Source organism: Muntiacus reevesi, chromosome 5, assembly GCF_963930625.1.
Source record: "Muntiacus reevesi chromosome 5, mMunRee1.1, whole genome shotgun sequence".
Lineage (NCBI taxonomy): Eukaryota > Metazoa > Chordata > Mammalia > Artiodactyla > Cervidae > Muntiacus > Muntiacus reevesi.
The window spans coordinates 20,814,238-20,834,724 of NC_089253.1; positions in this window are offsets into that span (position 1 = coordinate 20,814,238).

The following is a 20,487-nucleotide window of genomic DNA, read 5'->3' on the forward strand; positions in this document are numbered from 1 at the left end:
CTATTATTTTTTTTTAAATTTGGAAAATGTTCCTGTCCAGCCAATACTTTGTAAACTCTATTTTATGTTTTAACTGATAGACACATTGCAATTAGAGTCCAGTACTAAATTTTAATCTTCTGTAACTCTAAACAGCCTACCAAAATAAAAGTTTTTAGGAGGAGAGACTAGCTTTATCACTAAAATCCTTTGGATAATTTAGGACGACATAATGTCTAACAGTCTTAATTCTTTTTAATTCAACTTATGGAATATCTTTAATAGTAAAATTCTATATTTGTCTATATATTTGTGGTTTTAATTTTGAAGTAGCACATATTATTTTTAAGCTATCAAGATATATATTATCTCACCATGTCTCACTTTCCTCATTCCTAGGTGTTAGTATTTGTCTCTGGCTCCTGGCAGTATCATAGCTAGTAGAAATCGACTTTCAGGGCATTTGTAAATGATTGAGTTTCTGCTCTATCCACCTCACTGTGTCTTTGTGAGGATTACATTTGATAATGTGAAAGTGCTTTAAAATTGGAAAAGTCATATACTAATGGCTTTTTCTCTGAATTGTGGGTCATTTTAGACCGATGACACAGTCTTAAGGTGCCAGAATCACTGACCTTTGGATCAGTTAATTCCATTAAATTAGATAATGTGGTTTGTTTCAACATTTGATCCAATTGATCATAGATGGGATATAGGGTTTTCCTGAGTGCTTGCATGCACATGTACACACACACACACACACACACACACACACACACACACACACACATTAAAGGGGGTAGTAATTTACTATGAAGTAAGTTCAAGGTGAAAAATCAATATAAATGATGATGACAGCAACTTTATTACCAGAATGTTTAACACGATTGGGGCAGAAGTTTAAATGGTATGCATGGTATGGACATACCAGTTATTAAATACTGTATCTTCCCTTTTGATTTTAAAAATAGTCACTGCTTCATCTCACACCTTACCACCACCTCTTCCTCCATTAGCAAGCAGCTACCACTCAGATTTGTTGGTGTCTTGATAACTGATAATTTTTTTTTAATTCTCGCCTTTTCCTCAGTGTATATGAAGAAAGAATTGAAAGAGGTAGTGGAATGAAAGTTACACCTAGCTTGCACGATCTTCTCAGAGAAGGACAAGAAAGGCAATGAACTTCTTAATCAGGTCTTGTCTTCTCTCTGAACTCCACATTTCTTATTTCTCCAGCTCCCTTCTCTGGAAACAGGTTTTACTGGGCTAATGCAGTCTACCTTAACTCTGAGTCTATTTCTTGAGTCTGAAATAATTTCAGACTGCTCAGGTAAATTACTATTTTTTGTCCTTGGCATGTAAGATGAGCTAATGCCCTTCCTATATGCCTTACCATGCCCCAGGCAGAGCGGATGGCACTCCCAGTCTCTGTCTGGTAAAGCATTTATCACTGTGCAGTCTATTGAGTTGCCTGTTACTTCTTCTTTATCCCCTAAAACTAATCTTTCTTTAGGAGAGGGACCATGTTCTCTGGTGCTCAAGGACATGGTCTGCAAATGAATGAATACAAACTTCTAATGTGTTGAGAATTAGTATATGTGCTGAACATTTTATAAACTTGATCTTGGTTAATTTCTTAGGCACATGAACATTATTATTCAGAGGGACACTGACTTGCTCATGATTACAAACAACCACTCTTTGGATTTGAGTGAAGTTTGTCTGATTCCAGAATTCTTATCTTTGCAGTGACATCATGCTGCATTTGTAGTGATGAATTAATCTTTTCATTCCCATTGCATCTGATAGCCCATGGGCTTTTGTGGTTCACTCACTTTTTTTTTTTTTCAAAGAGATCAGAGAATTTTAAAAATTCACTTCTTTATTTCTAAAGAAGTTTACCCCATATGAATTTTTGCACAATAACTCTGTTCTGTTTCCTGATTTCAAATTCAAAATCCACAGAGGTTTGGGATTCTCCATGCCATTTATTTAAAAGATTCCTATGCTTGAATGCTTCATGCTGTAGTATTCTCTTTCTTCTGTTCTTTTCTGAGTTTATATTTTTGTAAGTTTCACTTTTTGAAAACATTTTATAGTTCCCATTATTTATGTAAATATATTATATAGTATCCCTGGGTCGGGAAGATCCCCTGGAGAAGGAAATGGCAACCCACTCCAGTATTCTTGCTTGGAGAATCCCATGGACAGAGGAGACTGTTGGGCTACAGTCCACATGGTCGCAAAGAGTTGGACAAAACTGAGTGAATACACTTTCTTTACACTTATTATATAGTATTATTATTTGCACAGTGCATTGCATATAAAGTACTATGAAAACTACTTTCTCAATTTTTCTCCTTGTCTGGTCTTAATTTTCCTCCATCAGTTTATCAAAAAAATGTAAGTACTTAAGTCTTATGTGATTTGTAAATTGTTCACTTAAATTGGTGTTTCTTCTGCTCCTTCTGGACATGTGACCTTGTCTTTAATGCCACAGAAAATGTCCATACACTTTATCTGGGGTCAGGGGTGTGTGTGCCTGCCTAATGTTTGAGGAGCTGATACCAAGGGCTGCTCAGTTCTCAGTTTAGGTCCTGATCAAGTGCTTGATAGGAGCATACCTTGGGTAAACTGCTTAAATCTTTTAGTATTTATTCATTCATATGTTAGGAGGAAATAGGAAAGATCACCATCTTATTGAGCTGGTAGTAGAAATATATATCCTGAAGGAATTTTAGTAAACTTGATGTTTGCATTTCTTAAATATATACATAATATTCCAGTAATACATAATATTCCAATAATATATAATAATAATATCATTAACATACAATGTTTCAATAACATAGTTATTCCATTTCATCACAATAATTTGTGGAAATGGATTCCAAGATTTTTTTTGCTTTGAAAGTATTTTTTAAAAAGGTGAAGGAGCAGCAAAACTCATCCCAATCTCATTATAGAATAAAACTATGAAAAGTCAAGAAAGAAAATGGTTACAACAAATCAGAGTTTCCAAAGCTTAACTGCATCAAAAGTGCAGTTTAATTGTGTTGTCCATATTTTCACCATTCCAATTCTAATGCAGTTACTTTCTCAGTCGTGTCCCACTCTTTGAGACCTCAGGAACTGTAGCCCACCAGGCTCCTCTGTCATTAGATTTCTCAGGCAAGAATACTGGAGTGGGTTGCTATTTGGCATAACACACATTCATAAAGAAACATAGAAAGACATTTGTTAAGCTAAGGGACAGGCAAACCATGGTGGGCAGACTAAGAGCTTCCCAGTGATGTCCACATTCTGGAATCTGTGAATATGTTATCTTACATAGAAAAGAAGAAATAAGATAATAGAGAACTGAGGTTGCTGATCAGTTGACTCTAAAATAGATAGGGTAATCTGGATTACCAGAGTGAATCAAATTTAATGCAAGCATTGTAAAAGTGAAAGACAGAGGCAGGAGAATCAGTGTCCAACCAGAGAAGGCAGTGTGAGAGAGGTTAACTCTCAGATTATTGCTTTGAAGATGAAGCAGTAGGGCCTTGAGCCAAGAAATGTGGCAGCCTCCCAAAGCTGGCCAGAGAAACAGACTCTTTCCTAGTGCCTCCAGAAAGAGCAGCCCTGGTTAGATGTTGGGTTTAACCTGTGAATGTGTCAGACTTTGGGTTATGAAAGATAATCCACTTTTGTTGTTTTGAAGAATGTCTGTGTCAATTTGTTTCAGCAGCAAATGGGAAACTAATACATTTGCCTTGTATCACTTACCAGAAGGAATGCTTCATGTAAGCCAGACTGATCTAATGGCCACTGCTCTATTTCTGCTATATTTCTAGAACAATGTCTAGTACATAGTATTATTAAATAACTGTTTGTAGAATGTTCATTAATTTGTCAGTTTCTTTCAAAGGAATTGGCAGATTAATAAGTTTAGATTAATTGATTAATCCTTTTGTCAGATTCTACATGATGATTATCAAAAGAAAAATGTGTCAGATAATAACTGCTAACATTTTGCAATTTATAAAGTGTGCTTATATCCACTATTTGACTTTATCTTGTAATAGAACATGAATTACACAAAACGGATATTATTTTTCTTAAAGATAGAGATACTAAGAAGTGAGACAAATACATTTCACTGTGAATTTCCTTGGTGGTCCTGTGGTTAAGACTCTGCACTTCCAGGGCAGGGGCACAGGTTTGATTCCTGCTCAAGGAACTAAGATCCCCCATGACACATGGCAAGAAAAGAGAAACAATGGAAACAGTGCATCATTCCTTATAAGAGCAACAGGAAATGTAATTAATTAATTAAAATTTTCAGTATAACTAATAAAATTTCACTACTTCCCAGGGTTAGAAAAGGGGCAATCCTACACTACAAGGCTACTAGTTGAATTTCAAATCCTGTGATCATTTTTTTTTTTTTGTCAGTAAAAGCTCTTTATTCATCCCCTCCTGTGAGCATTTAGTTTTTAATTGATTATTTTTTCCATTCACATTCATCAATAATTGTGTATTCAAGAACTGTGCATGGTACTAAGGAAGTGAAATAGAATAGATAAATTAGTTCTGTTCCCATATTTCAGAATATAGTAGCAAATACAGACATAAAATTTATCAACCCATGTAAGAAGATAAAATTTGCAATTTAAGAAGGCAGATTCAACACATTTCAAAATTCTTTTCTAAATATAGTGCTAAAATGATAATAGAGGGGAAAATGTGAAAACTAAAAACTGCAAAGCAAATTCCAAAGTTTGTTTGGCATATACGATTGTCCCAACATGCGTTTTCTGATAGAAGTAGATAAGGAGCAGTAACCCCTGTGAGGTGGTCACAGCTCCAGTGTCCACTGAGCGGGATCCAGAAATTTAGAGAACTGGGTTGCCAACAAACCCTTGCAAAGAGTAAAACCTGATGCAGTTCAGATACTACAGAGAAGGGACAAGACACAGGCTGAATACAGGGTCAGAAACTGAAAATCCACATTTGGCCAGTCTTTGAATAACCTACCTCTTTTAAAGACAGAAGACACTAAAGTATACATATGTGTTTTGACAGACTCTATAGGTTCACTAAATAGCACCCTTTCTTAACTCCCTTCTTCCTTTTCTGCCTTCACTATTTAGCCATAATAAACTACACATTCACCCTCCCATTTGTCAAAGGATTTTTGGTAGCTTTGCAAAACCAGTTGACCAATAAATTCTAGCCAATAAGATCTGGATAGAAATCTGCTGAGAGCTCTCTAAAAAGATGTGATGCATGGAACTGCAGCAGCATATTTACATAAGAGGATGGGGCTGAGAGAATTAAGAATACATTGCCCCTGACAATTCTAAGCTATTAATTCCATGACACAACTTTCTCATTCCAGATTTTCTGCTACATAAAAACACAGTGACTTCTATTTTTTTTAAGACATTGATAGAAGTGTTTTCCGTTATTTGCAGGCAAAAATCATTTCTAAAAATTACATCTACATAGATTTAGTAGAGTCTAAAAAGATATATAGTCTATGGGGTCAGAAGGTGTCAGACAAGACTAAGTGACTAAGCACAGCACAGCACAAAAATGTATATGTACATGAAATTATGAAAGGGAGGAAAATCTTAACAGGTCAAGATCCTGAGAGGCTGACAACCAGAATTCAGAAAGATTAGCTTCAGACAAGCAGATGGAGAGCATCTTTTCTAGGGAGACAGGAAGGATTGCTGTGAGGATACACATGGGTTCAAATAAGAGGTAAGAGAGGACAGCATGCTGAGAAGTCTTTTGTCTGAAAACCTAAAATATCTCTGTAAAGTAGGATGCAAAGTTATCTGCTTTAAGTGTATATGATTATGCACGTGCCATTTGTCTGATGATAAACGGAGGGTCAGAGGAGTGTAAGGAAAAGTAAAATTTGCAGTCACAGTGCAGTTGGCTAGGAATGGAAGCTTACTATAGTTACACAGCCCTGGAGACCCACCGTGACTGGTGACTCAGAGGAAGAGCTGTGCACACAGGAGACCTGAAGGTGATGATCACAAGTGCATGTCAGCAGAGTCAGTGCTAATGGGGCAGATAAAAGGAAAAAGGGCTTTAGAACAATACTGGCAGACCTGTTTTCTCACCTTAGTTAAGTCACTTATTAACTATTTGCTGTGGGTAGTCTACTTTACTTTGCTGAGAATCAGTTTATAAACATAGAAACTGCCATCTGCAATGCATGACTGATTATTGAAAAACAGTGGTAAATAATATTAATGGTGTTACTATTGTTTCTATTATTATTACTAAATCATCATTGACAAGTAAGTGATAATCTAAGAGAGCTATCAGACTGAGAGATCAAGGGAATATTAATGAGGTAATGAACAAGTATAGTTGAAGCATAAAAGAGACATAACAGTGTCTGATAGAGGTAATAACAATTCAGTGTTCTGAAAAGAAGGTATCCTAAACTCAGGTTCACTGAATAAATACCTGAAACCAGGGATTTGTGATAGTTTATGCTGATTCAGCAACAGGAATGTCTCCAGCTAACAGGCATGTCTCCAGCATCTCCCTGGAAACCAAGCCATGTGTAGAGATTTACTTTGGTCCAAAGGATGTCAGAGTTAATGTTTCATGTATGAAACTGTTGGGAAAATAAAAGTCTGGATGCCTCCCTAAGTGTGATCTTCTGGAGTGGATATGAAAGACCTAACAGAAGCTATTATGAAAAGTTGAGAACAGAGTATAAAATAGGTTGTCAGCATAAATATTGAAATCATCCAAGTGCAGGATCAAAGCCACAGCAGGTGTGAAGGGAAAAAGAGCAGGTTATGGTGGTTGCAGCCATGAAATTAAAAGACGCTTACTCCTTGTAAGGAAAGTTATGACCAACCTAGACAGCATATTAAAAAGCAGAGGCATTAGTTTGTCAACAAAGGTCCATCTAGTCAAGGCTATGGTTTTTCCAGTGGTCATGTATGGATGTGAGAGTTGGACTGTGAAGAAATCTGAGCACCGAAAAATTGATGCTTTTGAACTATGGCGTTGGAGAAGACTCTTGAGAGTCCCTTGGACTGCAAGGAGATCCAACCAGTCCATCCTAAAGGAGATCAGTCCTGGGTGTTCATTAGAAGGACTGATGCTGAAGCTGAAACTCCAGTACTTTGGCCACCTCGTGCGAAGAGTTAACTCATTGGAAAAGACCCTGATGCTGGGACGGATTGGGGGCAGGAGGAGAAGGGGACGATAGAGGATGAGATGGTTGGATGGCATCACTGACTCGATGGACATGAGTTTGGGTGAACTCTGGGAGTTTGTGATGGACAGGGAGGCCTGGCATGCTGCAATTCATGGGGTCGCAAAAAGTGGGACATGACTGAGCGACTGAAGTGAACTGAACTGAACTTGCCAACGACATCAATGAAGAGGTATGCAGAATAACAAAATTACATGAGATTCAAAGAACATATTTGAATATGAAAATAAAGGTGATAGACAAGGAGCAGCAATAATGACTTGGGGAATTTTAGTGTTTCCCCTCTGCTCACATGGGAAGTGGGAACCTCATTTATAAAGAAGTTTGAATACTTCTTGAGTCTCAGGTTCTTCAGCTATAAAATGGAAATGGATACATAGACTTCAGAATGTCATTGGCTTGTTCAGTTCAATTCAGTTCAGTAGCTCAGTCGTGTCCGACTCTTTGCAACCCCATGGATCGCAGCACTCCAGGCCTCCCTATCCATCACCAACTCCCAGAGTTTACTCAGACTCATGCCCATTGAGTTGGTGATGCCATCCAACCATCTCATCCTCTGTCATCCCCTTCTCCTCTGCTCTCAATCTTTCCAAGCATCAGGGTCTTTTCAAATGAGTCAGCTCTTCGCATCAGGTGGCCAAAGTATTAGAGTTTCAGCTTCAACATCAGTCCTTCCAATGAACACTCAGGACTGATCTCCTTTAGAATGTACTGTTTGGATCCCCTTGCACTCCAAGGGACTCTCAAGAGTCTTCTTCAACACCACAGTTCAAAAGCATCATTCTTCAGTACTCAGTTTTCTTTATAGTCCAAGTCTCACATCCATACATGATTACTGGAAAAACCATAGCCTTGATTAGGTGGACATTTGTTGGCAAAGTAATGTCTCTGCTTTTTAATATGCTCTCTAGTTTGGTCATAGCTTTCCTTCCAAGGAGTAAGCATCTTTTAACTTCATGGCTGCAGTCACTATCTGCAGTGATTTTGGAACCCCCCCAAAATAAAGTCTGTCACTGTTTCCCCATCTATTTGCCATGAAGTGATGGGACCATTGTCTTGTTATGTGAGATAATTTCTACTGAAGACAGCAGAAGACCTCACATGTGAGAACCTCTCATTACACTCTAAAGAGGAAAACTGAAAATACATGTGGTCCTGGGAAGAGTTAGGTTTCAATTAAGATAAAACACATCAGAAAAGAACCTCCATTTTCTGGATTTTCATTCAGACCACCTGGAAATTTAGGATCTGTCACTGCCACTTCCTCCAGCAATCAACGGACTTTAAAACACTGGGCTACAGGCAATAGAAAATAATTGAAACTACTTCTCAACAATGAAGGCTTAAAACAGATTCCCAATTAGAATTTCACAGTGAATTGGAATTGCATTTTTTGCCTTTAGACATTTCATCAATGCAGTCTATTGTCTTGCCTGCTGGACGACTTTCATCAATGAGAAGATAACCTTTTAGTTAGTTATACAGGTGAGTCAGGAGACCAGCAATCAATGAACCACTCAGACTCTGTAAATGACAGGGCAGTTACATGATCCCTGACCTTTGTCGTGCTATAGATTTTTGTTAGGAAAAACCAATAAAGAATATAAAGCCATTGTGAAACTACTCTCCTGGTGAACAGTGGTAGAGTCACATAATATCGTGATGCATTAATAGAGAGAAGATGAGAACTTTTTGTTAACTCTGGTAAATATTATACTAAAAATTTTTTGAACTTCTTTAATGTGGCTGGATCTTTAAGCCTTGATTCATCCTAGATTGTAGCTGAAAAAAACACAGGAACCGTTCACTATGTTACATGAAATAGCAAGAGTTGGATTGTACCATATAATGCAGAAGCTTTAAGAGATATTAAGATATTCAGCTCAGCTAAGGCTAGAATTTGTTCTCCTACTCATATAGATGAGATATTATTCTCTGTTTAGTGAATAGCAAAATGATACAGCTCAACGTTGTCATGCTATTACTATAAGTGAGAGTTTTGAAACAAGAATCTAGGTTCAGTCCATGAATGATCTTCCATGGACATGCAGACACTCATAAAGGCAGAGTTTTATTTCAAAGACTTGACATATAAAGCTCCCAGCATATTTACTGAGGGGTGGAAAAGAGTTCCCCAAAATGGCGGAAATCACAACAGTTTATATCTTTATCAATAGTTTCACCTCAAAGCTAAAATTTTTCTTTTGCGGAAAGTAGTGGTGATGGGTGAAGGTTTGGGCTGGAAAAGCGCTTCCTAAAACTGCAGGGAGAAGTGTGAAAGCCATGGAGTAGGAATGAACTAGGCATATTTGAGAAAAATAAGAAAAGCCAGTGCAGCTAGGGTGTGATGAGAGAACTGAGTGAATGGGAACAATTTCTGTAGAGGCACCTTGCCCAACCGATGGCTCTTTTTCAAGAAAACAAGCTAAAACACATAAAGAATTTCAATTGCAAAATAAAATCTTCTCATACTAATGCTAAATTCAAACTTCAGAAAAACTAAGCAATGAAAAGTTCATGGTAGCATACTTTCCCATAGGCAATTTGATATTAAAACAATAAATACTAAACCATAAAACAAATACATGGAACTCTAACTTGATTCTGGCATTTCCTTTAATGACTATTATGGCAGACACTAAAATATTACTCAGCAGCTGTTTCTCACCTTCTTCCCTAGTGCAACCTTCAACTTGTTAAAGACAGCAAGTCCCAGCTTGTTCTTACAGTACATCTTGCAACTGAGAATAACCATATAACACAGCCAATGCCAGTGAGTCATCACTGAATTTTATAGGAAGTTACAGGAAACCTGTTGCTATTTCCTGGTGAAAAAGCAGGGAGCAGAAGTGACTGCCTCCTCTGCTGCACCCGTTTTTCTCCCTGGAAGATTTTCTTTATGGATCTGTCTGTAGCAGCCAGCCATGTTGCAATCATTAGGCATTCAAGCCAGGTTTTCTAATAACACCACTGTGAACATAGGCAGGTAACGGCATATCTCTCAAATTCTGGTTAGGTAAGAAAGCAAGCAGTACATGGTTTCAAGATTAGTTGAGCTTTCTATCACTCACAAACAAATGCATTCCTAATTCTTAGAACTATTTGATGCTCTTTGCAAATCAAACAGTCACTTTACATTAAAAAATAATTGAATACACACTATGCTTCTGCCCAGTGTGGTTACTCCCGAGTTCCATGAACATAAGCAGGAGGAAGCAATATTCACTGAGATCTTCTCAGGAGCTGGACAAAGCTCTAAAAGCCAGATGTCATTGGCCTCTTCAGCAACTCTGTGCAGCTGGAGCATTAACAGTCACCGTTTACAGATGAGGCATCTGAATTTCAGAAATGTAAAGTAACAAGTTCAGTGCCACATACTTCATGAGAGATAGAGGATCTGAATCCAGCTTCAGAACACTCTGTCTAAACCCTCTGTCTCCAAGAATTAATGAGCCATTTCAGTACACAAGATTGAATGACCCAAGCTAATGAGATTTTATATACAAATCCTATTCCTTCTGAGTTGATGGAAAAAAGATAAATGTGAAATGACTCTCTCCATAACAATATATATGTTTACTGCATGTATTCCAGTTCAGTATTTATATATATGTATTTTTCATTGTCCATATCATAGTTTCTTAGAAGAAAAATGAAATAAAATATCGATCCCAATGAAATGGCAAATAGCCTCACTGGAATTAAAAATGTCTAAATAATACATTTTTTCTTTTAGAAAGCTATTGATATTTTAAGAAAAACACTGACAGCATGTTAAGAGACCAAATTAGAGGGTAACCTGGTAATAAAATTTATTGAACAGTATGTGTGCTTCCTTTTGTTTTGGAAACTGAAATTTTTTAAAAAAATTGTGCACAGTCACTACAGCTATCAAATGTTTTTCTTGAGGTAAAGATTCCCTGTTGTTATAAGTATGGAGTCCTGTATGCCTATATTCAAGACTCTTGTAACAATATACATTTCAAAGGAAGCTGAGAGCCCAGCAATCTACTCCTGCAAGCTTCTACACTATTCAAAGAAGAAATTTGATAGTAAAAGCTCTAAACAAATAAGATAATTGAGTTACAATAAATTTAAAAGTATCATTTTATGTTTTGCATGTTATTCTGTTGCATGGATTATAAAAGGCTGACATCACTTTAAACACTAATACTCATTTATGACATTTCCCATGAGTATGTGAATGCAATTAATAATCGCTTAGTACTAGCTGTACTCCTAAAATTAGTTCTTGTTTCTTTTACATCATAGGTATCAAGAACGATCCATTTTTTTTAAACAATTTTTTATGGTGTTTTAGCAGGTAAAGATTTCAAATACACAGATTATAAAATATCTAAACTCTTATCCAGATAACTTGGACAGATTTCAAACAATTTCAGTATTCAAACCGATTCATTAAATATGTTAGATACACAGCCTACTCCAAGGAGGTCTCGGGTTGATTTTCACTTCTTAGGGCAACATTCCTTAAGCACTGAAGAAACTAGCAACCAACTCCCATCTCCTCATCTTTTGTCTGATTTATCTCCAGAGAACCTAAAATTGTCTAGGTATTTTTTTCCATGCGTATCGTCTATCACCCCTCTAGAATATAAGTCTTTGCCTGTTCTTTTAAAAGAAAACATGACTTATTTGCAAAATAAACTGAGAACTCTGTGCTCTTTTGTGATTGTTTTCACATCCATATCTATATTTAATATAAATTGAAAGTTGTCTGTGTATGATTGCATTTAAACAAAACACACATGAAAGCGAACTCTTTTTAGCATTTAAAAACATCTTTTATCGCCTTTGCAGCTGTTAATTTTGTTTTTGAGTGTTACATAATAAAATGCAAGCTGAGAGCAAGAGGTTCAGTTGGTTTTAGGTATCTCATTACAAAAAGCCCATTGTAAATCTTTCTATTCACAGAAATAAAATACACAATTAGACATAGAGAAAAGGGAGCCCTCCTGCACTGTTAGTGGGAATGTAAATTTGTGCAGCCGCTATAGAAAACAGTATGGTGATTTCTCAAAAATTTAAAACAGAACTACATATGAACTAGCAATACCACTCCTGGGCATTTATCAAAAGAAAAAAAAAAAAAAAAAAATTACAAAAGATACATGCACTGTTATGATAATTGCAGCATGATTTACAATAGCTTAGATATTGCAGCAGTCTAAGTGCCCATTAACAGATGAATGGATAAAGATGATGTGGCATATTCACATATGTAGTGTAGATATGTATATGGCTATTGCTGTGGTTCAGTCACCCAGTCATGTCGGACCATGGACTGCAGCACACCAGGCCTCTCTGTCCCTCACCATTTCCTAACAGTTGCCCCCAAGTTTAAGTTCATTGCATCAGTGATGCCATCTAGCCACCTCATTCTCTGACACCCTCTCCTTCTGCCCTCAATCTTTCCCAGCACCAGGAAATTTTCCAATGAGTCAGTGGTTCCCATTAAATGACCAAAATACTGGAGTTTCAACTTCAGCATCAGTCCCACCAATGAATATTCAGGGTTGATTTCCCTTAAGATTAACTGATTTGATATCCTTGCTGTCCAAGGGACTCTCAAGAGTCTTCTCCAGCAGCATAGTTTGAAGTCATCAATTCTTTGGCACGCTGTCTTCTTTATAGTAAAACTCACAACTGTGTGTGACCTCTGAGAAGATCATAGCCATTACTATACAGAGCTTTGTTGGCAGAGTAGTGTCTCTGCTTTTCAGCACACTGTCCAGGTTTGTCATAGCTCTCCTGAAAAGCAAATGTCTTCTGATTTCATGGCTACAGTCTCCATCCACAGTGATTTTAGAGCCCCAGAAGAGAAAATCTGTCACTACTTTCACATTTTCTCTCTCTATTCGCCATGAAGCAATGGGGCCAGATGCCATGATCTTAGTTCTTTTAATATTTAGCTTTAAACTGGCTCTTTCACTCTCTTCCTTCACCCTCATCAAGAGGCTCTTTAGTTCCTCTTCACTTTCTGCCACTAGAGTGGTATCATCTGCATATCTGAGGTCATTGATGTTTCTCCCACTTATCCTGATTCCAACGTGTAACTCACCCAGCACAGCATTTCTCATGATGTGCTCAGTGTATAGACTAGACAAAGAGTGAGAACACACAGCCCTGCATGCTCCTTTCTCAATGCAGAACCAATCAGCTGTTCTGTATAGGGTTTTAGCTGTTGTTTCTTGACTTGAGATTCCTCAGGAGACAGGTAGGATGGTCTGGTATTCCCATCTCTTTAAGAGCCTTCCACAGTTTATTATTGTGAAATATTACTCAAACATAAATAAAGAAAGAAATCTTTCCACTGGGGACAAACATGAATGGACAAAGAGTATATTATGTTAAGTGAAATAAGTCAGATGGAGAAAGACAAATATTCTATGATTTCACCCATATGTGGAATCTAAAAAACAGATAAAAGACCAAACAAAATAAAATTCACAGATACACAGAATAATTTATGAGATCCAGAAGGAAGGAGTATTGGAAGGTGGGTAAAATGACTGAAAGGGATCAAGAGGTACTAACTTCCAATTACAAACTAAGTCATGAGGATATAATATACAGCATCAGTTCAGTTGCTCAGTCATGTCCAACTCTTTGTGACCTCATGGACTGCAGTACACCAAGCTTCCCTGTCCATCATCAACTCCTGGAGCCTGCTCAAACTCATGTCCATCACATCAGTGATTCCATCCAATCATCTCATCTTCTGTCATCCCCTTCTTCTCCCACCTTCCATCTTTCCCAGCATCAGGGTCTTTTCTTATGATTCACTTCTTCCCATCAGATGGCCAAAATACTGGAGTTTCAGCTTCAGCATTAGTCCTTCCAATAAATATTCAGGACAGATTTCCTTTAGGATGGACTGATTGAATCTCCTTGCAGTCCAAGGGACTCTCAAGAGTCTTCTCCAACACCGCAGTTCAAAAGCATCATTCTTTGGTGCTCAGCTTTCTTTATGGTCCAGCTCTCACATCCATACATGACTATTGGAAAAACCATAGCTTTGACTAGACACACATTTGTTGGAAAAGTAATGTCTCTGCTTTTTAATAATTTTTCAAGGTTGGTCATCTTTCCTTCTAAGGAGCAAGTGTCTTTTAATTTCGTGCTGCAATCACCATCTACTGTGATTTTGGGGACCAAAAAATTAAAGTCTGTCACTGTTTCCATTATTTTCCCATCTGTTTGACATGAAGTGATGGGACCAGATGTCATGATCTAAGTTTTCTGAATGTTGAGTTTTAAGCCAACTTTTTCACTCTTCTCTTTCACTTTCATCAAGAGGCTTTTTAGTTCCTCTTCACTTTCTGCCATAAGGGTGGTGTCATCTGCTTATCTGAGGTTATTGATATTTCTCCCAGCAATCTTGATTCCAGCTTATGCTTCATCCAGCCCAGCATTTTGCATGATGTACTCTGTATATAAGTTAATTAAGCAGAGTGACAATATACAGCCTTGATGTACTCGTTTCCCAATTTGGAACCAGTCTATTGTTCCATGTCTGGTGTTAATTGTTGCTTCTTGACCTGCATACAGATTTCTCAGGAGGCAGTCAGCATAGTGACTATATTTAATACCGTGTGTCTGAGTGCTGAGTCTCTTCAGTCTTGTCCAACTCTATATGATGCTATGGACTATAGCCCACCAGCCTCCTCTGTCCAGAGGGATTCTCCAGGCAAGAATTCTGGAGTGGGTTGCCGTGCCCTCCTCCAGGGGATCTTCCCGACCCAGATATGGAACCCACATCTTCCGTGTCTCCTGCATGCAGACAAGATTGTTTACTGCTGAGCCACCAGGGAAGCTCCATAGTTCATAATATTGTCTTGCAAACTGTAAAGTTGCTAAAAATGTAAATTTTAAGAGCTTTCATCACAAAAAAAAACAAAGAAAAAAACAAATTTTGTAATTTTGTCCTGTCGGATAGTAAGAGCGTTATGGTGATCATTTCACAATGCATACAAATTCAAACTCTATGCTGTAAACCCATAGCAAAGAGAATGTTATCTTATTACATTTCAATAAAGTGAATATCACTATTATTTTATCTTGCTTGCATATGTAATTATGCTTTTAATATATTGCCTTATATAAAATATACTATTAAGATTAAAATATCCTGTTCTTTTTATTTTTATAAACCTGTAAAATTACACTTTTGGTCCACTTTCAGGCTGGTTTAATGTTTGTTTTGTATAGTTCTGGTTCAGAATGTAAAGACAAACAGAGAAGAAAAAAGCTGCAATGACTGTTCCATGAAACACCCTTTTACTTACTGATACTGAAATAAATATGGTATTTCAAGAAGTAAAGAATAATCAAATGAATAAAATGATGACTATGGGTCAAATAAGACTAGAACAGAGAAATGAACAGTGGTCCTAGTTATTTAGAAGTCACTGTCGACTTTGACAAGCGTTAGTTCAAAAGAGCCATGGGGATGAAATCTAAACTAGGTTAAGCTCAAGAGAGGTGGGAGGAAAGAAATTGAGGAACACTTAAAATGGATCAGAGAATCCAAGTGGAATTTAATGAGTTTGTGGCATTAAATGTCTGTATATTGATAAGGAGGGATTTCCCTGGCAGCTCAGTGGTAAAGAATCTGTCTGAAATGCAGGAGCAGCAGGAGGCTTGGGTCATTCTCTGGGTTGGGAAGATCCCCTGGAGGAGGGCATGACAACCCATTCTAGTATTCTTGCCTGAGAATCCCATGGACAGAGGAGTCTAGCAGGCTACAGTCTATGGGGTCACAAAGAGTCGAACACAACTGAAGTGACTTAACACACATGCCATTGAAAAGGAAAATTGATAAGTAAAAGAGAGGAGAGATTATTCTTGTAGTGATGCTATCAGAGAGAGAACAAGAAATTGTTTTAATGAATTTACTAATTTTGACATTTACCTATTTCAATTTGAAGAAATGCTGAAGAGAAACAAACTTTAAACAATTGTAGTAAGGTTCTGAATATTTGCATTTAGGGAAGAGAACATGAGCTTTGAAGTCCAAAAAATCCTTTGTTTGAATCACAGTTCTACAACCCATTGATTATGTGTCACTGGACAAATTGTAGGTTGAGAATGGAACAATTGTACAAGGATACAAAGGCAGGCCTAAAATAGAAGAGTAGATATTTCATCCATAGTAACTGAAAAAAAGATTGAATATATAGGAAAAGAAGCAAATTGGTTATCAAATATTGTGGTAGGAAGATACAATATTTTCTTAACTTCAGTGGTTGCTTAGTATTCCGTTTTTTTATCTGATATATTTTTAAACTAATTTTCTACATTTTACTATTATAAGAATGCTGTGTTGAATAGACTTCTAGCAAAAATTATATCTGCATATTTGATACTTTTATTAAGATAAACTTCAATAAAGCACAGTGTGAAAGCATATATACATGTGTGTGTAAATATATATATATATACATATATATATATAACTTAATATAATACTAAAGGGTTCAAGAAAACTTTAAGGTTTAATTATCATTAACAGTGCATAAAAGTTTTTTTTTCCAAGAACCCTTAAAAACAATGGCTATCCTGATTAAACAGCTACTTAAAAAAAATAATTTAAGTACTGTTAAAATATTTTGGATACTTCTTAAATTGAAAATTTGAAGAAATTACTGAAGCTTCTTCCCAGAAAAATAAAAATGCATTCAAAAATTTGTATTCATTATCCAAAGGAGCTGTGACTTCACTTTTAACCCACTTTTTTCTCATTTTGATATACTGAGATACAAGCAAGAAAGTAAAATAAATTAAAAAAAAAAAAAGCATTTTAAAAGTCACTCCTATATGATCTCATTGTTTATGAAGTATGTGAAATTAAACACAAAAATAGAAAAAGAAATAAAAAAGGTTAGTTAATTTATGTGAATACTTATTATCTTATTCTATAAAACCAGTGGCAATAATCTGTAGAAAAGAAAAATTGACTTCTTTTTTTACTTCTGCTTCAATTTCACAGTGGTATAATTAAAGTATTGATCTGTGTCGCACCTACAGAGGCCTTTGTCAGAAGGCAAAATAAAGACTGCTTTTTGTAAATAGATATGGGTAGTTTGAACAGTGATTATGCATAATTTCAGCTACCTCATGCATTTGAATAAACTAAAAAAGAGTCTTGAGAAAAGGTTATATAGTCTAGGTACTGAGATGGTGTGTTTGAGTTCTCTAGATAATTAGAGGCACAGAAACAATTTGGATTATGTGCTTGGAAATGAAATGAAAATGATGATGAATTGCTGAGCAGTGTTACAACTTGATACCAGTAAAACAAACAACCCAATCAAAAAGTGGGGAAAAGACCTACATAGACATTTCTCCAAAGAAGACGTACAGATGGCTAACAAACACATGAAAAAATGCTCAGCATCACTCGTTGTTAGAGAAATGCAAATCAAAACTACAGTGGGACATCACCTCACACCAGTCAGAATGGCCATCATCAAAAAGTCTACAAACAATAAATGCTGGAGAGGATGTGGAGAAAAGAGAACACTCTTGCACTGTTGATGGGAATATAAATTGATACAGCCACTATGGAAGATGGTATTAGATTCCTTAAAAAACTGGGAGTAAAACCACCATATGACTCAGCAATCCCACTCCTAGGCATATACTCTGAGGAAACCAAAATTGAAAAAGACACATGTATCCCATTGTTCTTTGCAACACTATTTACATGGAAACATAGAAGCAACCTAGATGTCCATAGACAGATGAATGTGTAAAGAAGTTGTGGTATATATACACAGTGGAATATTACTCAGCCATAAAAAGGAGCATCTTTGAGTAGTTCTAATGAGGTGGATGAACTTAGAACCTATTATACAGAGTGAAGTAAGTCAGAAAGAGAAAGAGAAATATTGTATTCTAATGCATATACACAGACTCTAGAAAAATGATACTGAAGAATTTATTTACAGGGCAGCAATAGAGAAACAGACATAGAGAATAGACTTATGGACAAGGGGAGAGGGGAAGAGAGGATGAGATGGATGGAAAGAGTAATATGGAAACTTACATTACCATATATAAAATAGATAGCAACAGGAATTTGCTGTATGTCTCAGGAAACTCAAACAGGGCTTCTGTGTCTATCTAGAGCGGTGGGATGGGGAGGGAAATGGGAGAGAGTTTCAAAAGGGAGGGGTACATGTATACCTATGGCTGATTCATGTTGAGGTTGGAAGGAAAATAACAAAATTCTGTAAAGCAATTATCCTTCAATTAAAGAACATTCCAGGCCTAGTGATTACAATCTCTTTTGATAGGGGGATTTGAGAGGGTATTTTAATAATTTTTTCCCAAAAATTGGAAAGTAAAGTAGAAGTTAAATATTGCACATTTCAAGGCTTATCATGAAAAAATGACTGCTAAGTAAGGTGATACATTGCTGGGGTCATATGCAATGTAGAGACTATCAAGAGGAAACCTTGGCATATTCTGAAGTGCTGGAGGACAGATTAAGTGCTTAGAATGAAATGCCTGGCACCCATCAACTCGAGTTCTTTGCATCTAAGACAGTGTTTTACTTATGGCATTTTAAAGTAATTTTCATATGTCGTCTTAGATATCTCTGAGGTGAGAGCAGGAAAATAGCATTTTTGAGTGTCCTCTTATTCTGCATCCTTTGGGCTGAACTTTACATATGATGCCACCTGTCCTCTTACTGAAATTGATTTCTATCTTGCAAATAAGAAAATCCAGGTTCTAGAAGATGAAGTCATTTTACAATCTGAACAGTGATTTTACACTCTGTACACAATGAACAGGTGATATTAATACTTGAATAAAGTAGCACAACTGACATTTCAACAAAAACTTCATCAAAATCCTCATTTTTTTAGGCCATGAAGGTATAACACAGGCACCTTAATTTAGTTTGAGATTCTATTCACTGAAAAAGGTGAACTGCAACTGGAACATGATATCTTTAAACTATGTTTAAACTTTGTTGGACATTGACCATATATTGTTACCCTGCTTATTTAACTTATATGCAGAGTATATCATGCAAAAGTCTGGGCTGGATGAATCACAAGCTGTAATCAAGATTGCTAGGAGAAATATCAACCTCAGATATGCAGATGACAGCATCCTTATGGCAGAAAGTGAAGAGGAATAAAAAAGCCGCTTGATGAAAGTGAAAGAGGAGAGTGAAAAAGATGGCTTAAAATTCAGCATTCAAAAAGCTAAGATAACGGCAACCAGTCCCATCACTTAATGGCAAATAGATGGGGAAAAAGTGAAAACAGTGACAGATTTTATTTTCTTGGGCTCCAAAATCACTGTAGACAGTGACTGAAGCATTGAAATTAAAAGATGCTTTCTTCCTCCTTAGAAGAAACACTGTGACAAACCTAGACAGAGTATTAAAAAGCAGATATGTCACTTTGCTGGCAAAGGTCCAGTTAGTCAAAACCATGCTTTTCCTAGTAGTCAAGTATGTATGTGAGAGTTGTCACATAAAGAAGGCTGGACACCAAAGAATTGATGCTTTCAAATTGGGGTGCTGGAGAAGCCTGTTGAGCAAGAATCAAACCAGCAAGGAGATCAAACCAGTCAATCCTAAGGGAAATCAGTCTTGAATATTCATTGGAAGGACTGATGCAGAAGCTCCAATACTTTGGCCACCTGGTGCAAACAGCTGACTCATTGGAAAGACCCTGATGCTGGGAAAGATTTAGATCAGGAAAGGGGGTGACAGAGGATCAGGTGGTTGGATGGATATGAGTTTGAGTAAACTCCAGGAGATAGTGAAGGACAGGGAAGCCTGGTGTGCCGCAGTCCTTGGGGTCTCAAAGAGTCAGACACAACTGAGTGACTGAACAACAACAAGTCACTCTCAGATAAATGAAGAGGCATTTATTTTAATTCAAAACCAAGCAACATCTTATTGAAGAACTGGGGAAGCAGCAGAGTGAGATGCAAAGAAGTGATATCATGTGACTGTTTCCAGGACATGTGCCTTAAGGCTTTAAACAGTCAACTGACCTTATCAAACCCTTTCCTATGTCTATTTGTGAGGTTTACATGAAGAAAAAAAAAATATGACATATGGAAATATGCTTTGAAAAACTAGACATTTCGATCTGAATTTCAGTATAATTATTAACATTGTCATAAAGGAGCCCCTTACAATTTATCTATCTCTACAAAATAAGCAGGGATATCAGTTTCTGAATTATATAAGTGTTGCCAGGATATATAAAATGAAC